Source organism: Lactuca serriola, chromosome 4, assembly GCF_051521515.1.
Source record: "Lactuca serriola cultivar US96UC23 chromosome 4, Lser_US96UC23_V15, whole genome shotgun sequence".
Lineage (NCBI taxonomy): Eukaryota > Viridiplantae > Streptophyta > Magnoliopsida > Asterales > Asteraceae > Lactuca > Lactuca serriola.
The window spans coordinates 258,550,146-258,557,521 of NC_136411.1; positions in this window are offsets into that span (position 1 = coordinate 258,550,146).

Consider the following 7,376-nt stretch of genomic DNA (forward strand, 5'->3'; position numbering starts at 1 on the left):
ACCAACAATACAAATAAAGGGAAAACTACAACCTAATAATCACTCATTATTTGTGGAGCATTTACATGCACCAACAGGTAATTGGGTTAATTGTTTGACAATTAAACATAATAATTATATTATTGAAGGTTGAAAACCCTATGTACTCACCAGGTTTCCTAACCTGACCCACTCATTTTATTTGTATCACAGGCATCGATACGAAGCTACTTTACACAGAGAGATTAAAGGAGGTGTAGATCACTAGTGTAAATAAATGTAAGGTATCTTTATGTTTATGTTTTAGTATTGATGATGACATCCCAAAGTTTTAATATGAATAACATACATTTCTTCGGAAATGCTTTGATAATATATTTATCATGTTTTTCTGTGAACAAATTCCGCAATATATTTATTTAAAGTTATACTCTGATTGTCAAATAAAGCATAAACAAATCGGTCTTTTCTAGCCGTGAAATAGGGGATGTCACAACACATCAGGACAACCAAGAGTAGTGCACCCTTCATCAAGATTGAGCAACTTGCTTATATGTTTCACCCCTTCCTTTAAAGTAGCGTATCCTCCTTCATGTCATACTTGAAGATACTCAATTCCCTTCTCAAATGGTCTAATCTAACTCTAAATTCTCTAGTATGATCATTTATCCTTACACGTTCAACCAAGTGCTCCATTAAATTTCCAACTGCTCCATTGAAAACTAGATGCTCCATTAAACATCTAGATGCCTCATTGACTTGTCAAATGATCCAAATCTCATTTTAGGTATTGAATTCTTAAGTCACATTTACAGTCTTCACCTTGACTTGAGTATTCTATGAACTCCTCCAAAAATAAAGAAATTCCTCTCACATCCTTATACTATACCCTGGAGGGACTCAACACCTAAAATCATCAACCAAGTCCAAGAAAAGCTTGAATTTATCTCTAGAAAATAACCATGTCAACATGTATTCTGGGTTCTCCTTGGTATCAGTCTTTTTAATGAAAAAATTGTCATAGAACATGATAGCTTTCTCCACCTTCAAAAAAAGACTTTAAATGATCAAACGTCGATGATCTTCTTATCACTAGATCGACTTCATCATCTGAGTCTATCGATCCAACCAAATCTGTATGCCGTGCATTAGCACCATGTTGAGGGTGTAAAGATTTCCATGTGATGATAATGTAGAAAGTGTGATGATGACATAGAAGGCTTATCCCTTATGTGACATAGAAGGTCTTGTGACTTGTAGAAGGTGGGCTTCTTATAGAAGGAATGTAGATGGCTTCTTATAGAACGTGTATAAAAGGAATCTCATAGAAGGATTATACATAATGTGATGTAGACGACCTTATATTTTGTGGGCAGTCCTTCCATATAAATAGTAGTTCATTATTCTTTGTAAGTTAAGAGCTCCTATTTTATATAGCCTTAATTTTTGTAGAGAATAGAACAATTAGAGAGAGATAAAGAGTTTGTAGATGAATAGGCGCATGCTCCAATAATTTTTGTTTTACTCCCTATTTTATCTATACAATTATGCTTAAATGTTAATTCATTCTTGTCAGGTATTCACTTCTACATTTCCATAATGCCAAATATAGGTTTATTATCCTAAGAAGTGGTATCAGATCAGGAATCATCAACTTATTTGGAGAATTATTTCTGATTTCAATCATTGATTCAATTGTTTCTGAATTTAACTTTTCCACAATTGAAATTAACTTTTCTTCAGACGTTGTTTGAGATCTATCGATTATGTAATTGTGATTTCAAGCTAATCAATTAAATTCATTAAAATATTTCTTTTAAATCATTTCAAATAAATTCAATGTAAAATCTGAATGTGAATACAATGATGAATTACACCCATCTACTTGGGTCTTCAACAAAGAAACCGATGCTTCTTCCAGAATATAATGATAAATGGATTGATCATATGGAAGATTATTAGAATGGAATCAATGAAGATTTATAGAGATCAATTGACAAAGGTCCATATCGTGCAAGTACAGCTGAAAGTGTTGGAAGTGCAACACAAAATGAAAGTGTAATTATGGATAGAAAGAAAAGGCAATCCAATGACAGAAGGTGCGTGAGAGAGTTAAGAGGTGCATTAACTCCTATTGTTTACAATTATATTCGTGGTTGTAACTCAGCTCAGGAAATTTGGAACAAGTTGAAAGAGAAATTTCAAGGAACTTAAAGAACTAAGAAAAGTTCTATAACTCAGTTTTTATTTGAGGTATTTCAGTTCAAGCAAAAAGAGAAAGAGTCAACCGAGCTTCATTATGATCGATTTATTGATTTGATTCAATAGTATTTAAAATTTAAAGCGGTTCAAACTAAGTTGGAGTTCAATATCACTTTCATTCAAGGCTTGAGAAAGGAAGGGATGAACATAAGTTTGTTAATCAAAACATATGAGAACTTTGATTCATACACATTGTCTATTTTTTACAACATTTTAAAAGCTCACGAATATGATGTTAAGGAGATTGCTGATGAAAAGGAGAAAAATGCATTTGGAGGTCCTTTGGCACTTTCTTTTCAAAATTGAATGTCAAAGATGGTATTTCTAATGAAGAAAAAGGTAATTACGATGAAGGTGTGATCATCAATTCAAATGATGAAGATGTGGCTTACTACTCAAAAAGGTAAATATGGTTTCGAGTTTGTCGGTTTATCGGTTTCTTGCTTCGGGTTTGCTCACCCATAATGCTACGAATTGTGCTTATTCTGATGTCTCAGATGTTTTGAGCATCATGAGATTGTATCAGAAATTTGCTCGTCTGAATCACTAGACAATTATCAAGGATATGCTGAGGTATTTGAGAAATACCAAGGACTGGTTGATTGTAGAAAGTAGAGAACATGGTTGAGAAAAGCTATATAACACAAGTTTTTAGGGATGAATCTGAGTCATAGTCTAAAGGGACATTTACTTTGATTGTAGTGTGGTAACATGAAAGCATTCATGTAGGGGATGGTGGTAGACTCAACAGTATGCGTTAGCTTATGATAGTTTCATTTTATTTACTTCTTTTTATAGTTTATTTTTGCATATTTTATTTAATTTTAGTTAATCTTCATGCATATTTTTCCTTTTTGTTATTTTATATCTATATTGAACACTTCAAAGTTTTTGAGCTTTATTGCAGATATTTGGAGCAATGGAGCGGGGCATGGAGGGAGATTCGGAAGATAAAGGAAGTTTGAGCGCATGATCAGGATTGTTGGAGTTTATCAAAGAGAGATGGATTGAAGTTTGATGTGATTGGAGTTTTCTTTAAAGATTATATGCAAGAAACTTGGGCCTTGGATGATTAGAAGAAGAAGATTTATGGATTATGGATTATTGGTTATGGTTGTTTTATTTGGGCTTTTGATGGTAATAAGAAGAAAATGGACTTTTTGGACCACTAAATATTGTATTTGGGCATCTAGGATCAGTCAAAGAAGTTAAGGAAAGGACAAAGAAGACCAAAGAGGAAAGGGAGACAACAAAAGAATTCTCGATCACCACAACTCACAAGGCTATGTGAGTTTTTACAGTGTAGCTCACGCTGCCCCATGACTCCTACAGGAGGAATTTCGAGTTTTTAACTTTTATGGCTATTTGAAGGTAGTTTGGTGGGAGCTTTTGGGGTATTCTCGGATTAGGTTTTTGAGCATTTTCTTTGGGGTTTTTGAGCTGTTTAAGAAGGGAAGAACTTGAAGAAATCATATAATTTTAATCTATATTCTTGTTTCATGTTTGGTATTTCTAAACTCTTCCTCTTTTGTTTAAGCTTAGTCATGTTAGGCTAAGTTCATTTTGGTGATGTCCGTTTAATCTATAGATGATCAGTTATATTGAAGATTGTTTATGAACTTGTGCTTGAAGTTTATGGATGTATTTTCTAGTAAACGTCTTTTTATGTTTGTTTATCTTTAATCATGAATTTAGATGAATGAAGGTTTATTTAGTTGGCTAAGTTATTGGTTAAGTGATAGATATTCAAATTAGCAAGCAACAAATGGTTTATGTGTTTGTTTTCATTTCAAATAGACCATGGAAATACTTCTGTGCGAGTATGCTGTTCATACATGTGGTACGCAGGTCGTACTAGCCCAGTCTCAAAACCCCTAAATTTTAGGGTTTCACCCCTATTTAAAGTCATTAACTCACCCTTGGACCTCCTATAGTCAGCCCCCACTCCTTCCAAACCCTAATCTGGAATATTTTCCTTGTGAGTGAAGATCTTGAATCTTGGTGGTGATTTTCTTGGCTTTTGTTAAAGAAGAAGACTAGTGAAGAAGCTGGTGTTGCTTGCAAGCTCTTGGATCTAGAAACCACTCCTCATTGTGTATCCTTTTTAGGTATAAAGTTTTTACCTTGATGATTTTCCTATTTGATCTCCATTGATGAGTTTTATGAGCTTTTTGTCCCCAAGATTGGACCTTTATTAGTTTGGAGCTCTCTAGAGAACATTAACTGTCCTTACATGCATTTTAGGACTTGTAGATTCATAAAAAATGGTTGCTTGATCATTTCCTATGGCCCATGCATGAGTAAAGTGACTTAAAGTGTGATGGAAGTTAAAGTTTTTTTTGCATTGGGTCCTTTCTAGCCATGCAAAGGATTAAAGTCGACGACTTTATGGATTCAGACACCCTAGGATGGTTAGGGCTGAATTTGGGTTAGATGTCTTAGCGGATTCAGGCACAAAAGTTGGTGAAAGATGAATCATGCGGAGTTGATGGGCATACACCTGGATACACCTCATGTAGCTGGTTCCACCCGCGATTGGTCGTTGATCACGTAGTATGACTCGCGTAAGGAAGAGTATGCCCAATGTACGCGTTGGGAAGTTGACTTTCGTTGACTTTTGGTCAAGATTTAGGGGTTTGAAGCATGAGAAGGGAAAAATGCTATTTTTGCCCATAAAGGACTTAGTTGTGGGATATGGACTCGCGATTTGAGTTTTGGACCTTAATTATTAATTAGGGTTAATTATTTCTTTGATTAGAAAGAGTCTAGTTCTGACAGTTCCGGCATGAGATTTACTTATCGTTAGTATCAGGTGAGTCTCGTCACTTATACTTATGTGTGTGGTAGAAGAGTTGTATTTGTTATGACCACCTGGGTCTAACTATTATTTTGTACTATATTGTTTATGTGTCATTGAGATGTCGGTTAGTCTCCAGGGTTGTTGATAATCCATAGGGCGTGTTGTTGCCCACTAGGATTGCTGATAGTCCCCAAGGTTGATAACTCATAATTGTTTATTTATATTGTGTTGTATGTGGTATCTTGGAGAAACCACTAAGCTTCATGCTTATAGTTGTTGATTTATGTGTTTTAGGTACTTCTGAGGACCGCATGAAGGTGAAGGTCTAATTGTACACACTCGCTGGGAGATTTGTTACTGGGAAAGTTTGAGAAACTCTAATATTTTGTGATAATGGATGTTTTGGATAATCATGTGTTTGATAACTTGGTTTGTGAAACTTTATTTTTGGTAAATTAAAAATGAAAAATTTGGTCTAAAATTTGAGGTGTTACAATGTGGTATCGAAGCCTTGGTTTGAGGGATTTGGATGAACCTTAGGGTGATTCCAAACTCAAACTAAGGATCTGAATTTTTTTATAAAAACTTAACAGAGAAATGAAGATTTTTAGAGGAGAAAAACCCAGTGAAGCAGTGTGTACAATCAACCAGAGCTCGTCCGGTAGTTTCCCAAAAGACCCCAATTTGTAATATGAGTAGTGCAGAGCTAATAGAATTACATGCTAGCTAGTGGTAGGCTAAGGATCTTACAGGAATGGTTTGATAGTGTTTCCTGATTTGTGATGCATTTATCCTAGGTTTTCATTCTTATGAGATTGAATCTATCATTGCTATTTTCTTAGTGTATGTTATATAATTATATATACTTAGGATTTTATAGCCTTAGAATGCTTGATTTATCTGTTCTTCGTGTTCCTTTTTTGGTTGTGGATTTGAGGTAGAATCATTTATTCGAATGTCTATCGCATCTCGTATTGTATATAATTGGCATGCGCGAAGCAAATGGCAAGGATAACAGAGACTTTGTGAAGAAGATCATTGTTGGGGAGTAGTCTAGAAGTAGTGTTTAGATGCTTAGTTGTGGTTCTAAGGAACCAACAGTACAAGTCTATAGCTAATCTAAGGAAGTAGAGTCAATATGACTTAGGGTCATGAGAGGATGACATGAGATAAATACAAATTGGTGTGGAAGGTAGTTTCGGGCCCATACTATTAGAAGCACTGGATCCATGCGCAACTCAAGAATGAACCTTAAGGATCTATGGAACTTGTAGGAGTGTGTGGGCTATGAAATATGGCAGATGGATGTCAAAACTGCTTTCCTTAATTGAAAGTTGGCTGAAGATGTTTACATGAGTTAGCTAGAGGTTTTTGTCCATGAAAAGTACCCTAATAGAGTGTTTAAGCTTGAGAGATCCATTTTATGGATTGAAACAAGCATCTCGCAGTTGGAATCTTTGTTTTGATGAGAATGTCATAGAGTTTGGATTTTCTAGAAGCAAGGATGAGTCATATGTGTACGTCAAGGCTAGTGGGAGCATAGTTAGCTTTCTCGTGTTGTATGTGGATGACATACTACTCATAGGAAATGATATCCCAACCTTATAGGAAGTTAAGTCCTAGCTTGGGAAGTGTTTTGCTATGAAGGCTCTTGGAGAAGCTGCATATATCCTAGGGATAAGGATTTTGAGAGACAAGAGTAAGAGACTAATAGGACTTAGTCAAAGTACCTACTTGTCAGCATGGAGAACTCCAAGAAAGGTGACTTACCTATCCAAAGCAATACCAGACTGATTAAGACTCAGAGTCCGAGTATAGAAGCTGAGATAGCAGAGATGAGCCGAGTACCATATGTTTCCATAGTTGGCTCAATCATGTATGCTATGACTTGTACTCCCCCTGATGTGGCCTTTGCTTTGAGCATGGTCTGTAGATATCAAGGGAATCCTAGTAGAGCTCATTGAACTGCAGTTAAGAACATTCTTAAGTACCTATGGAGGACTAAGGATTGGATCCTTACCCTCGGTGGGAGTGATGACTTGAGAGTATTAGGGTATTGTGACGCCGAGTTTCAAACCAGCAGAGATAATATGCGTTCTCAGTCAGGCCGAGTGTTTACTCTTAATGGAGGAGAAATAACATGGAAGAGTTCCAACAAGGAGACTGTGGCTGATTCAACGTGTGTATCAGAGTACATTGCAGCAAGCGAAGCATCGAAGGAGGCAATATGGTTGAAGAACTTCATTGGAGACCTTGGAGTTATGCCATCCATAAAGGAGCCCATAGAAGTTTTCTGCGATAATGAATGGGAGGTTGCCTTAACCAAGGAACCCAG